This window comes from Neopsephotus bourkii, unplaced genomic scaffold (genome assembly GCF_033783945.1).
Source record: "Neopsephotus bourkii isolate Nb327-2 ecotype Australia unplaced genomic scaffold, CSIRO-AGI_Nbou_v1 NB_1728, whole genome shotgun sequence".
Classification (NCBI taxonomy): Eukaryota; Metazoa; Chordata; class Aves; order Psittaciformes; family Psittacidae; genus Neopsephotus; species Neopsephotus bourkii.
Genome location: NW_026902202.1, coordinates 235,751 through 260,153, shown reverse-complemented (window position 1 = coordinate 260,153; position 24,403 = coordinate 235,751). Strand labels below are relative to the sequence as shown.

The 24,403-nt window shown below is 36.7% G+C and overlaps 1 long non-coding RNA gene across 1 annotated transcript in view; it reads left to right on the top strand.

The window, feature by feature from the left end:
• Positions 1–24,403, top strand: part of LOC133224843 (uncharacterized) — a 287,272-nt gene that overhangs the window by 217,753 nt on the left and 45,116 nt on the right. Inside the window, exon 3 of the long non-coding RNA XR_009728959.1 lies at positions 7,408–7,620. This is a non-coding gene — a long non-coding RNA (uncharacterized LOC133224843). The remainder of the gene's footprint in view (positions 1–7,407; positions 7,621–24,403) is intronic.

Genomic DNA, 24,403 nt, shown 5'->3' with positions numbered 1-24,403 from the left:
AGACTTAGATTGCTTGGAGCTGTGGTTTATTTGCAGTCTTATTTGTTCTTCAGTACATGTGAAAGGTTTTCTTATTGTGACTGTCATCTATAAGGAGTGGATTTTCAAATGAGTGGCAGCTGTAACTAGATCTAGCTATCAGGCAGCTTAAAGCATGGAAAAGTGAATCTTTCAATGCAGTTTAAAACAAACAACAAATGTTCTATTGATTTGGACCCTTAGAAATTGACCTGGATGGACCTGGATGAACCAAAATATTAGAAATTTGTTCGAGGTCAGACTTCAAAACCAATATGTTAAAATTCTTAGTGTCAAACCAGGTAATCTGGGTTAGTTTAGATCAAGTTCATTAATAGGAAGAGGTAAAGTTAATTGGCTTTTCACACCGGAATTTTCTTCCATGTAAGTGTTGGATGCGCTGGGTACTAACCCAAGTTTTTTGTAGTGCTGTTCTTTTTATATCCTGAAAGGGGCCCCTCTCTTTCTCTTTTCTGCTTTTTTTAAAAACAAAAGAGCAGTCAGTTGCTATGCTCTCACTGTATTTTCTAATCTGCATGATCTTAGTGTTTTAAAATACTGAAGTCCACTGCCAAAGTCTTTTCTTTATGGCAGTGGTAACATGGCTCTTCCATCTTTTTCCACCTTTTCTGTCTTTGAGTCATTCTGGATTTTTGGTGTTTATGTATTCTTGTAAAGGGATCTATATAAACAGTAGATGTGAGGCTTGAGAGGTTTCTTTACCAGTTTTGTGGCTTTTTTCTTTTCCTCCCCTCTCTTGAGCAGAGAAAGGAAATGCTTGCTTCTGGCCCTTGAAACTTTGCAGGCCCATATGGCTATAGCAGATGGGCTTACAGTATCTCCAGTATTCCCTTCGTGGGGATTTATACTATGAGCAGGTATGAAAGGCTACATTACAAATGATGGCAAGGCCAGCAACGTGCTTTTCACTGCAAGAGTCAGAAAATAATAAGGAATGTAAGAAGTCTGAACATGAATGATTAAGAAGAGGGAAAAGCTTTCCTGAAAAGTAATGGAAGATGATGATGCAGTGCTATAGCCCCACATGTTCATTCAGAAATGTCATAACGCAGCTCACAAATAATTGCAACAGGCTGTAGCAGGAATCTACGTTACTTCATTCTGAATATCTTACATTAAAAAATCTACTAACTTAAGATTTCAGATGACTCTGGATGGAGACAATAATACTGCATTAGGGTGGGATTGAAGTGACAGGCCATACCAGCCTCTGTTATCTGTTGCACTGATTTCACTGTTGTAGGTGATGACCTAGCAACAAGCTGTGGGGATGAAGAGGAAGCTTCTGAAGACTTGCATGAAATATTTCTGTCTTAAGCTTGAATCCAAATCCTGAGCCACACTGAAGTTTGTCATTATGTCTTTTTATATTATGTTTTGCAAATACATTTGGAGGAAGCATTGTTCAGGTATGTGGTGGTAGAATTGCACATCTTATGCCTCTGATATCTTTTAAAGTTACATGTAGACTTAGAAAATTATTTGGTTCTTTTTCAGCATTGCAGTACCTTGCAAGTACAGGATGACACCAAAATCACTAGTATGTAGACTAGATGTGCTGAGAGACATTGTCAGTAGGCCTGTGATGTTCCAAATTAATGAAACCAATTGTATTTTGCAGCAGAAGGAAAGGTGTAAGTTTTTTCATGAGGCAGACCACTCTACCTAGAAGCTCTGTAATAAACATCTTTTTTGTTCTTACATTGTGTTAGAGAGCACAGATGTAAATTCTGCTAGATCCCAAACCACCAGCTTAAAGGGAAGCATGAATGCACTTGGAAGTACGTGTTTTGCCATGTAGTCAACGGTCAGTTTTTCAGGAAACTTTCTCTTTGCTTGTTTAATATGCAACTTAGGTCAGTGGGCCCTGAAGGAATGTAAAGGCAGAATTTTGTGTCAAACAGAATTCAGAGATGGTAGAACTCTTTTTGTATGGCTTTTTATTTATTGTTTTGTTACTCATGCAACAGCAAGCAACACTGTTTCATATTACAGATGGAGTAAAGAAATAAAGATAAAAGACTTACTTCAAACTGGTTTGGGGGGAGTAGTATCTGCAGTACGAAAATATAAACGACCTTCACTTCATTTAAAATTGCTAATATTTTGCAGTTGATAGCAGCAGTACAACCAGACCTACAGGCTTGCTCTCTGCCTTGTCATGGCAACTGTGATAAGATCCTCAGGTTTGCTCTCTGAGATTTAATTCAGAGGACGGAAGTGCCATTTACCTCTTTTTGTCTCACAGTTTCTTGCTTTATAAGGACAGGAAGAATTAAGTTAGATCTGACTTTTAGTCTGGGTTTGAGTTCTCAGAAGGTACTAATATCTCTTCAGTTTAATAGACTTTCTTTAATATCTCTAAACTTTTTATACTATGCAACTGATAAAGAATTCTGGAATTAAATCTTGCCTAGTGTAGGAATGCAAATGTTTACTTTCAGTGACATTCAGATGTTTTGAAATATTCAGTATTTCACTTCTTTAAGCTTCTTGTTATATCATGGCCTTAGTCTCCTGTTGTGCTAGGAATCGGCTAATACTGGGTCAAAGGGGATGCAATTATCATAAAAATATTTATCATGCATATTCTGTTTTAAAGACAATAATAAATACAAACTATTTTGCACTTGCAAAATCTCTTTTGTAAAAAGAGATAAAGAGATGCTGAATTTAAATGTTGAGTGGGTTGTCAAAGCCAGCACTACAGTCCGAGTACAGGTTTTAGGGGCAGAAAGAAATGGCAAGTAGCTGAGCAGGTAGGGACAGAATGGTACGCTTGTAAAACAACCACATCCAATTTCTATTACTGTTTGCTTCGTTAGGCTCTGAAAGTTTGACTATCTTCTTCTTTTTTTGGAGCGGGAGGGTGTGAAAGGGTGAGGGAGGGGAAGAAGGATTACATTATCACATTTCTTCCTCTCCTTGTTCCTGTTTCTATATTCCAGAGGTACGAGCATCAGGACTTAGTTAAGTGGAAAAAAATTATTACATTTCGATTTTTGTCTATCTGAAATGGAAAAAACTGTGTTAGGAGAAATGTGAAGGAGGAGCAGCACAGGGTCGATTGAGCACAGCAGTGGAAAGGTCTAATTTATTCTAGTAGCTGGACCTGTGCAATGACAGATAATGCGTTCTTGGGTAACTTGGCTCTCAAGAAGCAGGTTGAGAACTTCTCATGCCTTTCTTAAAGAGACCATTGCCTTCCAGTGATGTAAACCATATATAATCTAGTCTGAAAATCTAATCATGCTTTGGCAAAGACTGTAGGGTTGCTATTAATCGTAACAAAATCTGAGGTACATGTAAAGTTTCAAATAAAGTTAAATCCATCCTATTGTGGAATAATGTCTCTGTGGAATAACAGGGAAGAATATTCACTTGCCTATAGATTTGCTTTTGCAGTTTTATAGCTTCTACATAGAAGCCAGGCAATTTGCTCAGTTCCAAGTTTGGTTGATTTTTTTATTTCCATTGTATATGAATTTGTAACAAATACTAACATAGGGACTTTTTGAGGGTTGTGGTGATGGTGAAGAGACAGCATGTTGAAGTTTTCTTATATAGGCACATAGAAGTAGACTGTGAAAATCTCTGCTTTCAAATAAGTATTCTTACCTTTGTAAAACGAATTTAGGGGTGGAGAGGGGCTTACAGTTTGGTTTTATTTTTTTTTCTCTTAACCATGAGTGATGTGAGGCTCTAATGAATCAGTTGGAAGGGATCAAACATATAGATTTTCCAGCAGATATGCACAGTGTTTGCAGCAGAGGAACACTGGGAAGTACCTATCTGTAGTGCTCTGGAATATAATCTGTTTTGCACTTTGCTGCTCAGTCAGAAGTCGAGTCACTGCTTTAAGTCAGAATTCCATTGCTGTGGCTGATTACTTCTAAAGCACTAAGCAAGCTTAATTACGCTATTCACATAAACTCAGATCTAACAGTTCTTCTAATCTAGAGAATCTAGAGGATTTTTGTCTTTTCCCTTTAGGGCATGTAATTTAAATGTGGCTATATTATAATGTTTTTTATACCTCTGTGGCACGTCAGAATCTTTGTCATAGTGGGATTAAAGCCCAAGACCTGCCTGATTTTCCAGTATATTTTTATATTTAATTTTTCATGTTTCAGCTGAGTTTGGGCTTCATAGGGCTCCATAACCTTGTTTTGCTGACAGTGGCACAAATGTATCAATTAGTATCAGGAATTTATAACCTCTATATAACTTAATATGACAATAATCTTTATATGACCGTCTGTCATCTTTGTTTTATACGTCTTCCCTTATCCTTCTGTAAAAGAATGATTTAACTTTGTTTAATATGTGGATACTATAGTTATTTCTGTATGGTATGAAAACTGAGAACAATGTTGTTATATGCTATTAATTTCATATCCAGTAAATCAGTCTGCAGAACAGTAGCTCAGACCAAATAACTCTGAACTGAGGTGGATAAAGTCAGCCTGGGACATGTTTGATCTGCACCTGAGTGCAGGCACTTACCAAACAGTAGAGATCAGGTACCGTGAAGCTTAGTTAAACAAACATACAATTGAAGCACCTGATAAACTAACCCCTGTAAACCCTGACTGTTCAGAGAAATTGCTTAAGCAAATACATGCAACTATAATTTGCATCTACTTCAAGATGAAAGAAAGGATTCTTTGATCAAATACACAGGATTGCCAGCTTGCCATCTGGAGGGAAGTCAGACTCATGTTTGCTTTAGTGCTAACAGGTATAAATCTGTGAACTTTGATGCAGTTGTGGTTTTTCATTCCGGAGCATGCTGGGAAGGCACCTTGATCTCATGAGTCTCAATAATATTAGGGTTCTGTAAAGAGCGCAGGGCAAATAAGATAAAGTAAAAAAAAAAAGTCCCTAAGTGGACTGTGGGAGAATTTAGCAAATTGCTGTGAAAGAAAAAATTAAATTCTTCTATGCAATGAAAGTAATCTTTCAGTTTAGGGGGTTTGAAAACAAGAATAAATCAGTCTTCAGACTAACTATGCAAATAATTTTCTGTGCTTTTGTGTTCAGATAAACAGAACTTGTAAAAACAGCTGCTTGAAAACCTCTGGGTTCAGTGAAGTCTCAATAACACTGAAATTTTAAGCAAAAACAATATGTTAAAATTTAATGTGTTTTCTTTTTTTTTTTTAAATAACCTTTAGCTATTCAACCAGCTCAGCTTGTTAAAATATCTCAATTGTTTAAATACTCCACTCTAAGCAAAATATTTTATGATGGCAGGAAGAATAGGATGGAAAGCCAGTAAAACTATAAAACTACTAAATGAGTGAAACTTAAGGTGAAAGAGAAAAACTACAGGGTTTATGAGTACGAGAAAGCATGATTAGAGGGAAAAAACAAAGACTAAAATATAAGGAGGGTGAGTGGAGAGAAAGTTGCAATGATGTGTGATGAGCTTATATGCTAGACTCAACCATCCATCATTGCACCACAGATGAAGCTCTGTCTGAAGAGGTTAGAAACATAACTTCGTATTTTGAACAGATCACTTTCTACGTGTCTTCATTTTCATAAGACCGTATTTATTCCTTTATTTATTTAGTAAAGGAAAACTAATGTAATCTTACACCTACTGGTCATTTACTAGAAAATTCCCTTTTCTTGTGGCAGTTTTGCACAGCGTATCTCAGCTGCTCTTGTATTGAGCCCAACTCTTCTTTTTTTGCTGGGTTCCCTAGTTCCTCTCACTTTTGTGAATTATAATTTTTTTTCTTGTATGTTATGCATTTTCATGTAACTGTGGGATAAAAGCATGCAAAAAAAATCAATATTATTAAAAGCAAGACAAAGGGAGAAGAGCTGTAGGCAGATGTTTCCAACATAGAATGGAGAATTATTTTTTTTTCCCTAAGGTTTACAGCTGGCCTTCACATAAGATGAGTTTATCTATGTCACAGATGAACATGGGAAAACATGCAGAGACACACCACAAAGCTTTTCTTCTATTGTCTTGTGATACAAGCAAAGTTATACACCTGAAGGGAATTAATTTCTTTTCCTATTCATGTGGTCCTCTACATGTTGTATTTTGGAAAAGGTGTTTATCAATAATTGTGTTGATGATCAGAAAAATGTATTTGAAAAGAGATAAAGAATATCTCTTGTGTTGAGTTTAAAAATTAAAATAAAGACTCTCTAAAGAATAGTAAAGTCCAAAATTTATTGCTCTCCAAAATTTATTGCTTTGCATCTGATGCTGGAAATTGAGAACTTATACAGATCTTTGTCCTTATTGCTTTGAACTGGTATCTTTTCGTGGAAGCTGAAGATCTCTGAATCTTCAGAGCTGAAGATTCTGCATCTCTCCCAACCTTTTAGCTCCTTATACTTAACAAAGTGGCTTCACTCTGATATGAATCTTGCCATGGTTTTACTTACCTTGTAATTTTGTATGTCTAGATGCGTATACATGATAATCTCCTGATTCTTTGGGTTTAGCTTTTTTTAAATCCCTTTTGTCAAAGTTCTGGAAAGATAAACTTTAACATTCAGGCCTGGAAAACAGAAAAATACCCCCCCACCCATGTGTGTCTGTGCAGTTTTCTGAAAGGCAAATACATGTTTATTCTGCCAGGTAACTGTATTAGAGCAACACTGAGATTGAGCTAATGCATTCTGCCTCCTAGCAGTTGTACTATTTCCAAATCCAAGTTGTTTTATGGCCAGTTATCTTAATGTGAAAGCTGTGAATACCTGATCATACTCATTCGACCAGGAGTCCTCTCTTAGCTTGAGGACTGTTTAGTGACACCGTCCTGCATATGAAAGTGGGCATTTGGGACAGAGAAGATAATATTTCAAGGACTTCCTTCAGTCTCTGCCAGAAAAGGTTGCCAGGTACATACAGGACATTTGGATTAGTCAAGGGAAAGCAGTAAATTATTGCTTTCCAAAAGCAAAGTGGTGGTTAATTTGTTAGTTCTCTGTGCATAATGCCAGTTAGCTCAATGGCTTCAATTAAAAAGTCTGGCAGGAATTTAGCCCTATTTTTTGTGATTGGTCTTCCCTAATACTTTTCAGATAAGGTTGCTGATAAGAATAACTGTTAAATACTCTTTCTATTACATCAATATAAATCTACCAGTCAGTTAAGCTAAAACCAGAAACATTGTATGCTGTGTCATTTCAAGTCAGTGCTTGCTTTCTGGAAGCAACTGCATTTGATCACTTCTGTTACCAGTGTTGTCTTAAACAACATTAGATATTGTGTCATTGTCTCTTCCTAAACATATATATTAATTCAAGAAGCAAGCGATCATAAAACACTTTGTGAAATGTAAGTATGTTCAAATGTGATAGTCACAATCATTGAATCTCTTTTTGAACCTACAGGGGTAACACCACAGAGGAGCAGAATAGTGGAGATGGCACGACGACCACTGTGTGTATTGGGTTTAGGCCCACTGACTCATGGTCGCTTTGGCTAGCAGTGTAGAGAAGCCACAACAACCTTTCTCACTCACAATAAAATGCCCCAGTTGATGGAATGCTGTATTTTGAAGAACAGCATATATGAAAATCATTCCTGAAGGAACTCATTCGAAGGTATGATTTTTCTCTGTGTATTTTCTTCCACAGCCAGTTTTGCTTTCCTGAACACAGTATGATATACTGTTAATATTATTGCTGATTGCCAGTCTGAGTGGATGTCTTGTTGCAAAATGGGAGGAAAGAAAAAGGCAAAGATCCAAGTATGTTTTCTTTTAAAATCACGTAATCTGTTGTGGCACAGGGTCTCATCTGAGTCCTTTAGGAAGCTAACATAACGGTGGCAGCATTTCTGGAAATGTTAGAATCCCTTTAATGGTTACTTTCTCTTTTTCTTCTTGACCCCTATACTTTCAAATAATTTTTTTGTTAAAGTTGACATTTCTCCTCTGCATTATTTCAGTTCCTGGTAGTTTATTGTGTGATCTCATAGCTACAGCTGAATAAGCTTTAAAAGCCTTATCTTGCCTTTAATTTGTGATTATAGCTTTCAAAAGTTCCCTAAAATTCTAATTTTTAAGAAGAAAAACATATGGAGGAGGAGAAACAAGCAGAAGTCTGTAGAAAAACACTGTTGGAAGTTTCAGAAGGCAGCCGAGCAAGCTCCTGGTTTGTATTGCTACCATGTAGTGTACATTTTTGCAGAAAATATAAATAATTGGGTATCATGCATAGGATTCTGAGAATTGTAGAAAAGAGTATTCTACCACACACTGCTGACTGGGGAGCATGCAGAGTCCTCCATGGCTATGACAGTGGGCAAATATGATTGGTGACTCTGAAGCTCCTGAGGAGGAGGCAGTACAACCTGCTAGAGACTGACAGTTACTTTTTGTGGGCAACAGCTTGTTCCCAAAGCCTTAACTTCAAGTCTAGTAGGTATTAATGATGTTTAGTAAGACCAATAATGCTGCTTTTTCTACATAAAACATTGATAAATGGCATTCCCTTAAAACATTGTCATGAAGCATTCTGCTGTTGCTTGCAGTGCTAGTGAATATTAAGCAGAACACCACTGTTTGAATTCAAGCAGTCTGAATGAAAAACGACAGTGTTTTGGAGAGTTATTTTTAATGCAGATAATTGCACTGATTGAATTTGCCACATGGCCCCAAAGTAGTTACACCTGTAGGAATAGGAGTCAGTGACCAAAGTCTTGGGGTGACTTGGGAAGCAGGAGAGCTTCTTAAGATAAATTAATATGCTGTGAAACTTTACAGCTTCGTTGCTTATAAAAGTAGTTCCTGTTCATCTGCTTAGCCATGCTGATGCCAGCAGTGGAAATGAGTGTTTCCAGGATTAGACCTTCAGTTGTGTATTTTTATGTGCTTTCTAATGTGCTACTGTTCTTACAGACCCACATCAGGAAAAGTCCTTCCAGTCGGTTTTAATGTTTCTTGTTTAACTTGACACTTTTGATGCTAGGATGATTAAGTATGATATGTCCTGCAAATGAGGAAAGATCTTCCTGCTTCCCAGCAATTTTTCCCTCTGAGGTCATGAAGGGAGGTTACCCATTTTCATACATATCTTTATCACAAGGGAAATCACCAATAGCAGAAACAGTTCACAGATTTTGGAAACATGAGTGACAAATCAAGCTACAAGTATCACCATATTCTTAATATTATTCTGAGCTTAAAAAATAGTAAGTTATGGTATTGTTAATGCTCAGTGCCTCACAGAAGCAGGCTTTGCCTTTCATCTTCACAGATTTTTACAGGTGCTCAAAACACACCTAAGCCTTTGTTGCAGTTCTTGACAAGACAAAAGCTGTGTATCTCTGTTTTCAATGTATTTTAAAGTTGTATAATCAAATACTAAAGAAGAAAAAACCCATAGATCTTAATTGTAAAGGCTAAGACAGGGAGATGGGAGCTGGAGATGGGTATTGTTTCTGAATGTGCCGTGGATCTCTTGTGTAATCCTGGGCAAATCACCTGGCTCTCTACATAGAATAGAAATTTAAGTGTATAGGCAAATAGCTGTCTAACTTTAGTAAATAATCCTTTTATGCCTCTGTTTGAATTATAAAATGGAAATAATAGTATTCCTTTTGGTCATCGGATAGCTGGAATACCCTTGTGAATAGCCTGTAAGAATTGTCTATGTGCAGTCCTGAAAATGAAGAGTACTCTTTTTGGAACTACAAAAGAATTGCAAAATCAGTGTCTTTATCCAACTTAAATTTCATACCATCTCCTTTTTTTTTTTGTCTGTCTGCTTTCATGAGCTTGCTGCTGCAATGAATGGTGCTTTCTAGGGAATGCAGCTGTTCAGTCCTGGAATTAATATGTAAATGCTCTTCTGTTATTGAAGCAGGGGAGGAAGATGGAACATAGCTGTATTTTCTCTAATCAACATACTCTCTTTTTCATCTGGAAGTACAACAAAGCTGACTCTCAACCACACAAATAATAGAATATTTATTTTTGCAGAAATAAACACATTCAGAAGCATACTTTTCTTGAAAGCTTTTACTGACCAACCCAAACAATATTTTAGTTCAATGAAAATATATATATTTAGAACTATTCACATACAAATCTCTCGTTCTTTTTCAGTAAAACAAATAGAACAAACTTAGTACATTGGCAGAATGCTAACTTCAGCTGCAGAAGTGTAGTACAGAACTGCAAATGTAACCATCACTGCATTTTTGCAAAATGCAAATTCATATGTCAGAACCATCCCTATTGTAAAAATCTAATTCTGCCCTCATACTCTCAGATAGGGGTCCCGCAGAATCAGCTCAAGTATGTATGCCTGATCTCCATAGGACCCAGTGAGTAAAAATGCTACCCAACAGGAATAATGAAATTTTGCAGTTTGCTCAGCACAAATATAATTCAACAAATAAAGTAGGAGATGGTAGAAAATTGGACCTGTTGTCTTTAATTCATTCATATTAATAGAATACATTTCAGGACTCTAGATATCAAAGGTGACCAAATGAGCTATGCAGAGAGAATCAGTGATTCCCTACAGAGTTTTTAGCAGGGCAGAGGAAATGGTACAAGTTGTTCTGAAGATTGTTTTTGATTTGGCATAATATGCACTTAGATTGAAAAATACATATTCCAGAATTAGTGTGTGACAGGCTTTGTATGCCTTTTTGCTGATGCTTAATATAGTTACTTCCCTTTTAGCCTAGCAGACAGTTCCAGGCAACAGTGAAATAAAAGTTGAGCAAAGGACACAGGACAGCTAACGGTGAGATTCTAAAGTCAAACCCAAGAACTTGAAATCAATAAAGCAAGCTACTGGAAAACAATGTAAGGATTGAGGCTGCAATTGCAGGGTGGGCTGACGTAAGCCAATTTAATCAGTAGGTTGGCTGCTGATTTGGGAATAAAAAAAACTATTTGTATGTGAAGAAGAAAAAATATGACAATAGAAATTAAAGATATATCTGTAGTATGTAAACTCTGAATTGAAATAGTATGTTAACAGTGTAAATTGGCCAAGTCCTAAATGGTTGAATGCATTTGTGAATGGCACTTATAAGGTGTATTTTGAATGTTTGTAAAATAGGAATGACAAAAGCAATCCTATAACAGTCAAGATACCCTTCAGTTAGAGGGATAAAACCACCTAATATATCAATCAGCATGCTTTGTGTGGCATGAGTCCATTTACCTGAGGTGTTGCAGACAAATTTTATTAGATTTGAAATTCCTGTCTTTATTTCTTTTTAGAGGTCTTTTACTAAAATCTTTAGATAGTGGTAACACATTAAGTGATTCTTTCTTTCTCCTTGTAGACGTGCTGTATAAAGAAATGAGTGAGACACAGTAAAGAAAGATGTTTTAAAAAAATCGAGGCCTGAAAGTTAGAAGGATAATATAATAAAATGCAAAGGAACTTTTTGAACTGCCTCCCCTGTATCCTCAAGATCATAATATTGTCACTTCAGGTTTTCCCCTTAATTTTAACAAAGTGAAGGAGGTTTTGATTCACTTTTTTGATCAATAAGCCACCCTTACAAGACGTGGCACTTGTGGCTATTGCTGTCAGGTTTATTGGATATTGCGTTACTCCTAAGTTGTGGTTAAATATGTGCTGAGAAGTTAACCTGCAGTTTGTTGGCAGATTAATTACATTCCTGTGTAAATCAATGGAATTCTGGCCTGTTTATACCCCCTGCAAAGCACTTTCTGTAGTTTGATACTGATCACTTGAATAAACATAAAAAGTGGATGGTACTGTTATCTCTCATAAAGAGCTCTTTATAAAAACCTAGCTGTTTAATTTGTGTGACTGGCTCAAAGTAGTATTTTCTTGACAAGCAGACCCAAACATCAGTATCACAACTGCCCACACATTCAGTGGTTAATTTTCTTTTGATAAGTACTAGATCAAACCACTTTGCAAAACCTCAGTTATCCGCAAAACCTTTAGCCAATCAAGATATTTCTCCAAACAGTTCCCACCTCAGATGCAAACTCCAATTTGTCTTCTGAAATTATAAAACTGCTCCTTTCTGAATTGGATAGCTTTTATGTAATTAGTCAGGCTGGATGTCTCTAACTTACATGAAAATTGGTTATGGTGAGTAATGATAAGGCTTCACCAGTTAGACCTTTCATGATATAGGCATCCCACTTGCAGTACTGTTTAAAGTTTTAGATGAAGGGCAAGGAAGTCCTTGGGAGAAATCTCCGAGGGTCTTATCTCACTCCCCTGCCTGTTCCCAGTCAATCAGTTCTTTGTGCACTTAGCAGCAGTAGTCAGTTGCCTTCCCTCATTATGTCAGCTACTGGGGAGTTTGGCCTCCTATGAATCTGAGTACTGTGTGAAGTACTGGGGAAGTAAGAGAAGGACTCAGTAGGACAAGACTGCATCCAGCCCTTTAACCTCCTCTGCCCTTATTGGAGTGAAGATCTTGTGCATGTTGTGCAGAATAGGGCTGGGCTGGGTCAGATTGTTTTGGGTCATACCAAGCCAAACTAGTGCTGAGAATGCTGTGCTGCTATCTAAATGTGTTGGCAATGCTGGATACTGGTATGTTTAGAAACACAGTGCTGCTGTGTAGTTTCTGGGTGCCTGTGCGTTTCATATTCTATGAGCTTCTGCTTTTATAGGGGTTCAAGATGTTTAAATATCTTTTGGAGAAGTCAGCATTGGGATGAACTTGGCACTTGGCTTTACCTAATTTCTATTAATCTTAATGAAAATTACAACTTTGAATAAGATGGTAAAATAGATTCAGAATGAGGGTTGTTTTCTATAGTAGGCCGAGCATGCTTCCTCTACACTTCCTTTGTTTTTCCTCTTTCCAATCCGTTACTTTTAAAATATTGTACTATAATAACCCAACCTAAAATATTTTACTATAATAACTCAAAATATTCTAGACTGAGTGCAAAGCAGATAGTATTAGAATTGAGGTAGAATTAGATAGTTGGACTTTGAAATTGTACCATTTTAGTTTCTGTGATGTTTAACCAATGTATGTTGGTTAAATGCTGTTGTAAAAATGTTGAAGTATTTCAGAAGGGCAGAAACACTGGATGTGATGTGTTTGAGACAGATGGTCTTTCCTGGAGAGGGAAATCAACTTCCATACTGGTTATTTCTACATCTTTAAATCCTTCACATGTCAGTGATAGGTTCTTAGTACCCATTTGGAATATCTGTAACAATGGTAGTAAATAAGTGCCAGAATAATTTTTCACCAAAACCTTGTATTGAATTTAGAATCTTCAGAAATCTCAATGAGGAATGCAATTTGTCTTTGCTAAGTTCTCCTTCCTTAATGAGCTGTCAGCCTCTTTGTTTCCTGGGCTCATTCTAAGTAAGTAGCAGAATATCAAAATACCACCAGATTCTCATATTTAGTACAGCTCCCTTGCCTCTAGCTTTTGTGTTATCTTTGATGGAACCATAGAAACCCTATATTTATTCACAAATGACAAACATCTGAAGTTATGGATTCCTGAATAAATCTTCATCACTGAAAAGAACTGTCAGAATCTTCTCATCAGGCAGCTATAGTTCCTGTTCCTGTGTGTTTGATTTTTTTCCTTACACCTTTTATTGTAATACCTTAGTGCCTCATACATTGGGGTGAGCTGGTCTTATCAACATCTCTGTCATGTGGTGAGGGTTTCTTATCTATGTTTGATATAAAACTAGAAGGACAGTTTGTCTTGATGTTTTGCAGTCCAAAGTTTTCAAGAGCAAAACTGCATAATTCTAACTCAAAGCTAGAGGCTGATTATAAGTCTAGAAAGGGTATTACTGTGGATTTCAGAGGTGACAACCTAATATTGATAGACTTCTTCATATGAATTGGGAGTAGTGCTATTCTCTGGAGGAATCCAAGCTTATCATATCCACTGGGAAAGAGAATGGATGCATGATACCATGATATTTTTCAGCTGCACAAAGTGTTTGTTAGTGGTTATCAACTTACAGTGCTAACCTTTCCTTGCACAAAACATCCTTTCCCAAGTCTTGCTTGCAGATTCTGGGTGTCTTGTTTTTTGTTTTGTTTTGTTTTGTTTTGTTTTGTTTTGTTTTGTTTTGTTTTGTTTTTGTCCTGCATGCTGCTTATAGTGGTTTGTACTGAATTTTGTGCAGAAGTGTTCTGGGACAGCTTTTTGTGTGCATATACGCATCTCTGTGTGTGTGTATGTACATAAATATCTGAAATATACACATATATATATATACTTGTATATGTTGATTAATGTGATGGGTGAATGATACACTGCTCAGGTTTTTTTCCCTTGACTATTTTATTGTTAGAGAAGTGGGATCACTGTGAAAAGTTTGTCCTAAGAAAATTCTTTATGAATGGAAGTCAAATACCTTCTCAGAATACACATACACTATGAAAAGCAGCACATAGTTACTGGAAGACATATATGCTGAACAGCAAAAAAAAGAACTTTTCAGTTCTGTGCAAAACTTGTATTTAGAAGGAAAATACACAGCCCTGTTCTTTATAGTACAAGGAGTATATAGACAAAATAATAATTAGTCTGTCGGGAAACTACTCTGGCTCAGTTACAGCTGCTACAAAACTGTCTAACTGCACAGTAAGTTGGTGGAATGGAGCAGAAGCAATTACACTGGAAATGGTGTTGTGCAGAAATAAGTTAATGTTGATGTGAATGTTAAATTAGGTCTAAACAAAGAACATTCAAACTTGCCTTCAAGAATCTCTTGAGCTCTGATCTTCTGAGAAATGAAATGATCTTTCATGGCAGAAACTCAGACATAGCAACACTCAGAACTCCAGCAGAAAGCAGTGGAAATTGCACTGGTGGTGCTGTCATTCCTCTGCATTAGACCTGCAGAGACTCTGTAAAGAAAACTAAGGATTGAGCTTCTTGGGCAAAATGAATCTGCTCTAGGCCTTCCCTCCCTGGAGTTCCTATCCATAATAAACTAGGTGGGATGGCTTTCACTTCTGTAAGCATAGCCAACCAAGTCAGATTGTGGTTAAATTATTTATGCCAAGAGCTGAATGCAAGGTTGCGCGAGCGATGTGTTCTCTTTAGTAAAGCCTGGATTTGGGTGTGGGAAAAGGAAAGAACCTTGACTAGTCAAATAGGATCATTTTGAATGTGATCCGTAATTGAGTCTGAATGGGGGCAAAGGTGAATGGGAAGTGAAAAATAAAGTTTAAAAGGGCATCAAAAAGTCTGTTTTACATATTGTTTGCCAAACCTAAAGCTGTTGGGAGGATGATATGGCACGAACTGATTACATTATTCACATAGAAGGAATTGTAAGGAGTTCTTAGAGATTTTGAAATGTACAGATGAAATGATTCATTTTTACTTCTGTCAAGATACTAAAAAAGAATAAATAATTGACAGCTGTTTTTACTTTTTCTCTGGGTGGAATGTGTATTTTTTTGCAATGTCATCCCTTTCCTTAGTGCAATGTTAAGGTATATACAGATCCATGTATATAAACAAAATATAATAAAAATTTAATATAAGTCCTGCATCAAAGATACTGCTCTTTGAGAGCTAATGTTTAATGTGTTTTCTGTCAAAGTAGTCAATAATGAGTTAAAATTAACAGGCTAGAAACTCCAGTTTGTTTTGCTTGAAATATTGTGTTGCACTGGGCAGGGCTTGACCCTGTACATGCACAGAGGGAGATTCCTTTTTTTTTGTAAGTTACCCAGCTGATCAGTGTTGACATGGCAAAAGAGAGGAAGAGAGCAGTTAACATGGACCTCCTAGGGAGATTTGTTTCTCTCCTGTCCTCGGTATCAGTGGCTAATAAGATTGAGTTACATTTTCTTTTTTTTTTACAAGCTTATATTTGTGTTCATGTACAGAAGACACCCTCTTAAATACCTTCATCTTGGTCAAACTCATCTGCATAGCTTCATAGAAGGTCTCAGCCAGACAAAGCTGTTTTATTAACTCTTTTTCACTTTGAACGTCAATACAGCACTTAGCCATTGCCTACAGAAACATGAGTTCAGAGTTAAGGCTGTATGTTTGTGGAACATTTGGATAAGAGGAGGGGCAACCTTCCTCTGCCTGGAAACAAAACCACTCTAATATTCCTTTTTAGGTCCCCAGTTGCTAGTTGCAGAAATCCCACCAAGGGACATAGTAATGGGCCATTATTTATTACAGCAGCTATAGCCAGCCATCTTGCAGAATCACTTCTCAGGGAAAGAAATATTATCTAATTTTGTTTTAACTCAGCAGTTTTAGAAATCATATAGAAACTTGTCTTCAACTCAAGTAGCTGTTTGGCTCAATCATGTTAAAGACTTTCAGTAGAAATCTAGAAAATGTGACTTTTCAGACTTTTTTTTTCCTGACCCTGTCAGAGATATGACTCAAAGATGGTGCTTGAGGGCATACTCTAAAAGTGGAATTGGAGACTTTCGCGCAGGCTGGAATGAGTTCTTTCACTATAGAGTCGCGGTGGACTGCGTGCCTGCCTTTTGCTTCTCTAGTCATGCAAATCACAGCACAAGAAATAGCTTTAATGCTTCTTTTGCAATGTGACTTTGTTGCACCTGAAATTACATTGCAGAAATGCTTTTCTGAACTCTTGTTTCCCGGTGGAAAGATTAGGTTTTGCAAAGTAGCCTGGAGGGATACACTTACCTGATTAAATCTGATGTATTCTACCTATCTTCCCTTGCTTCTAGCCTCTCCTAGTACATTTATTCTACAAGCTTTAAGTCAGTAATCAACTTCAGCACCCACCTATTAGTGATTATTATTTCACAATATATAACGTCTTTCATTTGGACTTCACTGTTCCCTTTATGTAAACATAAGATGGGAAAGGATTAAATTTGTTTCTTGAGATAAACTGCACCATACATGCATAGAAAGATAGCTTTAGACTTGTGTTGCTTGATAAATTAGTGCCTGTTACAAAAGAAAAAAAGTCCTGACATTGAAGCCACAAAGCGTACAATTATGAATAATCAGAGGCAGCCAATTCTTTCAATTCATTATCTCTAATGAAAAGAACTGTATTCTGGAAAAATTTCTTTTGAAAGAAGAAAAAAAAGGCAAAACAACAGTTTGGAAAAGAAAAAAAGTCCCAGATATCCTCTTGGGTATTTTAAAAATGTTTGAAGATATTTTTGGTTGAAAATTAAATTAAAAAGCAGAATTGTCACAGACTAAAACCACATCTGTGAGCCAAAAACACTCTCAAGAAAATACGAAGTATTTTTATGAAAATTATATTTGGTCATGTTTGATTGCACAGTTGAAGCCTGGTTTCCAATGTATTTGCTTTTTTGCCTTTCTCCCACCTTGGCTGTCTCACAGTACCTCTGTCCCTTATATACTTTCCAGAAAACCGCCTTCACCCACGCCCTCAAACTGCCGTAGTCCTCCGCTGGCTTGGCATCAGCCACCAAAGTCTGCAGGTCAAAGGGAATGTGGATAATTGTAGGACTCGCCTGTAGTCTTTCAGTTGGTGACAACGGTTATTTTAGTCTGTCTCTTCTGTGCCTCAGCTATCAATTTTCATGGAACTTACAGAAACTTCTTCTCTTTGAGATCACACCTATTTTAAATCAGATATGGTGGAAATTTGCTAGTGGATTTGAAAGTTATTAAGATGGAATTATAGAACTACTGGAGTGTTGTGACCTACTGTGGTGAATCCCTTTTCCATAGAATGTAATCTTTAAGTGAGCTGAAATATTTTGTTATTCTCTATATATTTTGGGTTTTTTTTAGAAAAATATAACTGAATACCTTTCACAGTTAAAACAGATACCTTTCAATCCTGTAGAATTTTGGTCTTGATAAAATATTTCATGACCCAAAGTTCCTAATGTAATGAAAAACTATAAAGCAAATATCTGGAGGGACAAGTATTTTCAGTAAAATGAGGTATTTGTCAAGTGTTTCTCAAATTTAATTCAAATGTAACTATTTCTTTATTTAGCAGTGGAGAACTACTTTTGATTTTATTTTTTTTTTTGTAAGATGAGCAAAACAATCTGATTGAGTTATACACTGAGTGTTTTATATTTTGCCAGCTTCAAAAGTTTTGCTCTATTTTGTGTTAAATCAAATTAAACCTTATTAAAAAATTTATTGAGTCAATGCGCAGATTTTAGCACAAACCAGTCCTTTCACATTATCCACTGTCCCACACTGTCCTCTTACCTTTTTGAAGGAAAAAAACCAAACAGGTAAATTATGGAAGAAAAAAATATCTGTTTTACTCATATGTCTTCTTAACATGGTCTGCAAGAAAAATTTGCAGCTTGTTTAATGAAGTATGCTTCTTAAGTGAGGTGATAGAAAGTAATGCCCTGGGAACCAGCCTAAATAAATCAAAACTTATCACAGATGTTCAAAGATGATTAGAAGCCTGAAAATGCAAATAGGCAGTGGCTAAATTTTTTTAAGTGCATAAGTCAGATGTCTAACCCTCTCTAATTTCAATGGGATTTAGCTGACTAACCTGCCTTAGTGATTTTGAAAAATAACACAAGCTGCCTGTCTCCATCACTTGGTGCCTAAACCCTTTTGGAAATTTTTCCCTAAATGTCCTTAATAAAGAAAAATAACACACCAAAATGTGAGAGTGTAGTCTCAAGGCAGGATAAGAACAGTGTTTCAGAGAAATCTAATCTAGTCTTACAAGAGCTCATTACAGATGACTGTTGATTGTGGAGTTTCTTGAAAGCTACAGTACAAGAAATAATTTTCTGCAAATTCTGTTCAAATGCCCCACATGAATTTTATATCTGTCTGATTGTGCTTAACAGGCAAGGTCTAGGCAAAGGTAGTAGCCCAAGCAAATAAAAACTGAGTACAATCCCAGGTATTCACACCATTAACACATGATATTCCTTTTGCTGTAAGTTGTATCTAGTACTGAAGATGAAACACTTCAACAATCTTGGCAATATCCTTTAATGAAGTGCCTTATTTAAGAAAATGTGTTGCATGTTAACTATCCATGTATTGCAAAATAGTGTCTATTGAAGTTTAATTAGTGTAAGTAGCATATCCAGTGGTTCATGTAATTAATTGCAGATTACATATTAAAAAATCGATGTTTTTGTTAGTGGTATGCTCAAACCTGCAATGAATATTTAAGCATCTAGTCATCAGCTGGCTGGATACAGGAGCACTAGCAAAGTCGAGTGTCAGTTAATATGTCAAATATCCATTATTTTTCTATTTTGTTTACAGGAAATTATACATAAACACATACAAGTGAAATAAAATCCAGTTCTTGAAGGAATTAAGTTTGGGGATAAATCATATTTGTGATACATTTTTGCCAAACTCTTTTCCCCAAAATCATATCTAGCACATGTTTTTTGGGGGGGGGCATGCTTTTGATTTACAGTTTTAAATAATTCAGTCATTTATGTGTTTTTGTTTGTTTATCAAATAATACTTGAGAAAATGATATTTAGTATTGTCGAGTAGGATCTTAGCTCAGAAATGCCAAAAAGAGAGGCTACTGTACAGTTTGGTTGGTTCAAATTTCTGCTTTGTCTTAGAACAGCTATTAAGCAGGTTTAGGCAAGTTATTTTGCATTGCACTTCAGTTTCCATCTGTAAAGTGGGGATAACACAGTGCTTTGTCTCACAGGAATATAGTTGTAAATAAACACATTACAGTTTGTATTGCAGTCAAATTCTTTACTTTGGAGATGCTGTTAAGTATCTTACTTGGATTTGAGTGTAAACCACACTTTGGTCATAATTGTATGTTATTTTTTTTATATATCCATATGTACAGCAAGATACTTTTGGTTCATCAGAAAGCAGGGCAAGCTAAAAAATAGCATGCACTTCTGTATACAGCAGAGATTCTGACAATTTCTTGCTATTGATGTGGCATAATGCAATAATGTACTTCAGTGAGACCTTTATAATGCAGACCGTGATGCTGTGTTCTATGCAGATGGCACTGATTTACTGCAATGATCCACAAAGTATGGGAAGTCTTAAATTGCTACTGTGGATTGGCAGCTGTGATCAGGAATAACAAGATTCTAGACTATCCTTCTAGCTCATTGAATATCTTCAAAGTGAGAAACTGGGGAGAGCCTGAGGTAAATAATACAAGCCTGTATTTCCAATGTAATTTCGATTGCAATCCTCCTACCAACTCATTTTTTTTCTCCTGACAGGTAACAGTTCTTTGTCAGATAGTTTAAGTGTCAAGAGGTTCACTATATAGGTCTGAAAAAAGATGGTTCTTTAATCATGTTCACAAGCATGTTTAAAGTATGATTTTGTCCATTCACTTTGTTCTGTGAGTAGCCAGTTACAAGCTGCAGATGGTCCGTAAGTAACCAGGCACAAAGGAAGGCTCTTCACTGTTAAATGTTAGAAATGGAGCTCAACCTCAACACGCTTTTTGGCCCTTTTAAAGAAGTGGTCAGGATAACAGAAAGAAAGTGGCTTCTAAAATTGTACAAAACCCCAAAACCACTGAGAACTTTGAGTTCTTCCCTATTTTTATTTCTACCCTTTCACATTCCATTTTTTTCTTTATATACATGACAACACACCTGAGTTCCTTACTGACAGTATCCTCATTCTTTGCAGACTCTCTTTGAGCATCTTATCAGACAGTGCCTGAATGAGTAGTGGTTGCATGATGTGCGCAAATCTGAAGAAGGACAAGAGCACTAAACTAATTTTAACTTGTGACCTAATCAAGGGTTTGAACCCAAATCTCCTGAGATAAAAGGCTATTGCCCTTATTTTTCATCTGAAAAGCCATTTGGACTGCATATTGAACATTCCCCTTGAGAGACGGTGTCAGATTGATGTACAGTGGTATGAAATGGGAGTGTAAATGTATGTGATGTTCATGGACTAGTGAATAGAGCTAGTTTACTATGAAATGAATTATTGCCAAAGTAAACGGTCTACCTCTAACCCCATATACTGCTTTCTTACTTGAAGGTGATGTTAGCTCAGCTTCCAAATGGGTGTTCATTCTGACATATTCTTAGTGACACTGGCATATCAGGGACAGTCTAAATGCTGAAAACTTATTCTCATATTCTTATAAATATATTGGAAGAAAGAAAGGAGCTTAGAGAAATTAAAAGATAGAAACTGCTCATTGCCAGTGCTAAGGATTCAGTTATTCAGGGGTTCCTTGTCTAACATGGATATGCTTGAAATTATCTAGTCTTTAACAGCCAGGCAGATTTAGTGAGTCTGTTCCAGCCTTCAATGAGAATGCAGACAAACAGCCTGTGATATCACACTAAATATTTGTAAGGCAAAGCAGACTTTGAGACATGTTTTGCTTCAGGTTACTTCACAAATATAAGTAGAGACTTTCAAGGAACCTGAAAAGTTGGCTGCCTACCATTTTCAAATATGTAGGCCACTCAGGATTACACTTCTCTGCTGTACAAAAACAACATTCGATGCTTTGTAGTGAAAGACTAGGCAATGCAGTTGAAAGAGATATTGTTGTTCACCTGGCTTATGATCTGAAACAGGTGTACTATAGGCACTAAATACGTAATGATTCTTAGAACCTCCCTGCATTTAAAGAATAATGAGAAATAAGAAGATGACATGCTTGTGAGGTGGGCTGATGCCAACCTCATGAAGTTTAACCATGACAAGTGCAAGGTCCTACACCTGGGTAGGGGCAATCCCAGGCACAGCTACAGACTGGGCAGAGAAGAGATTCAGAGCAGGCCTGCGGAGAAGGACTTGGGGCTGTTGGTCATTGAGAAAATGAACATGAGCCAGCAGTGTGCACTCGCAGCCCAGAAAGCCAACCGTATCCTGGGCTGCATCAAAAGGAGCGTGACCAGCAGGACCAAGGTGGTGATCCTGCCCCTTTGCTCTCATGAGACCTCACTTGGAGTATTGTGTACAGTTCTGGTGTCCTCAACATAAAAAGGACATGGATCTGTTGGAACAAGTGCAGAGGAGGGCCACGAGAATGATCAGGGGACTGGAGCACCTCCCATATGAAGGTAGGCTGAGAAAGTTGGGACTGTTCAGCCTGGAGAAGAGAAGGCTGCATGGAGACCTCATAGCAGCCTTTCACTATCTGAATGCGGCCTATAAGGATGTTCAGGATTGACTCTTCATTAGGGACTGTAGTGACAGGACAAGGGATAATGGGTTAAAAGTTAAACAGGGGAAGGTTAGATTGGATATAAGGAGGAAATTCTTTCCTGTTAGGGTGGTGAGGCACTGGAATAGGTTGCCCAGGGTGGTTGTGAATGCTCCATCCCTGGCAGTGTTCAAGGCCAGGTTGGACGAGGCCTTGGGTGATATGGTTTAGAGCAAGGTGTCCCTGCCCATGGCAGGGGGGTTGGAAGTTGATGATCTTAAGGTCCTTTCCAACCCTAACTATTCTATGATTCTATTCTTTTAAATTCTTTGCATTATCTAGGAGATAATAGCTTGTGGCGGGGTGGGGGAAACCTCATAAATTCATACTGTTTAAATATCTCTTACTGTTTTGGAGTTATGGTAGCTCTGACTGTACTCAATATACAAAGGTAGTGCCTAAGAGTTAAGAAAATTAAGCATGATATACTCACAAGCAATGGCTTTAAAATTAAATCGCTGAGGTCAAGTTAATAGTACGTCTACAATTACAGCTTTTTCAATATTTTATACATATTTCATTTGGTATGAGACAGATAAATAAATGTATTTAAAAAACAGATAGCAGTTAGGTAGTATTAGTAAAATTTGGGATTACTTCCTGTTTTCTTTCCTTTATTGAAATGTAGGTGGTTTTGCCTATTGTAAACCTGAAATGAGCAGACTGTTGTGGGAGGGGGAACAGAAAGAAAAGAATGTTAAGGATTCCAAATCCAACATATTGACATTAAATACTAGTGGCTATTTTTTTTTATTAATATTATTTTATGGGTTTTATTCACCACTAGGGATCTAAAGCAGTGTGCTCTGTGACACTGTGGAACTTCAGGTTCTGAGATTTAAAAATCACACAGAACACTAGACTGAATTATGTTTATTGCCTGAGGCAGTGAAAAAAGTCCAAAGAGGATGAGGAGCTGGTTGCTTGGCAGGTTGACTTTTTAACATAATAATGAGAAGGTATGACCTTATCTAAATGGGTTACAATCATTTTCCTGTTCTAAGTAAAAGTAGATTGAGGTATGGAAAGGTGGTGTTCCTTGCCCATAAGTTCCTAACAGAGCTGTACTGGGGTCAGAAATGGAAACTTGTGCTCATGAAGTGTCTTGCCTACAGTGTCAAAATGTGATGACATTTTCAGAGAGAAAAATTTTTTTGCTATTTCAAAATATCTCTCATATAAAATCTTGGTTTTCAAATATTGTTGATTTTTTAATAATAACTCTTCACACTATTTTTTTTTCTTCCGATTATTTCAAAGAGCTTCCATATCTCATAGAATACAAAGTAAAACAGTAAAGTTCTGTGTTGTTCGGTTCCCTATCAACAGTGACTGATGGATTGGAAAGTGGAAATATCCTGCATTTTTCCATTCTGGCTTTCTAATCAGAATCTATAGTAGAGCAGAACAGTTGACAGAGATGGCAAAGGGTGAAAATTACAGTGTTCTGGAAGGCTTATAAATCCTAGAATTATCCCAGATGCTTTTCTTTTCATACTTGCTTCATCTATTTTGGTTAGAGTTAAAACCACTCTCCTTAGAATTACTTTGCTTCTGTTCTTTCATTCAGAACTCTAAATCATAACCAATAGCTGATGAATAATTATTATTTTCCATTATTTTTATGCCTTTGGATTCTTATAACAGCATTGCTCAAGTACAACATGTAGAAGAAAACAGTTTGTGTTTCAAGTTGGTATGTGTTCTGTAGAACAGCTTGTACAGCTGTTCTCTGTCAGAATTCCTCTGGAAAGAAAGGTGGTATTGCTGTCATATGCTCCTTTATCATTTTAGCTTAATTGCAGTGAATATAGCCATTATTGCAACCAAAATCCATGTCCGTGTTGGAGCAAATCTTTAATTCTGATGAATTGGAGGTTGGTTCTCTTCCAATTTTGTTTCCTTACTTAGTGTACTAGGAGAAAAGGCATATTATTTCAGGAGATATGAGATAGGAGGACTGGGGAGTGGTTGGACCAATATTTTGTGATGTGACTGTGGCCAAGATGGCTGATGATAAATTTGATTTCTTGATGCGAATGTAGCACATTCCTTTTTGACCTGATCTGGGAGTGGGGGACGGGAGGGAGAAGAAAAGTATGAGGAAGAGGAGGGAAGCTGGAAAAGCTGGTCTGTTTGATTTTTTTAAATCCTATAATCCTATCTATTGATGTGTTTCTTAATTTGTTGTTTGTTTTGATAATTTGGTAATCATTATCTTTACAAGTTAAATTCAAATGTGTTTGCAGTAACT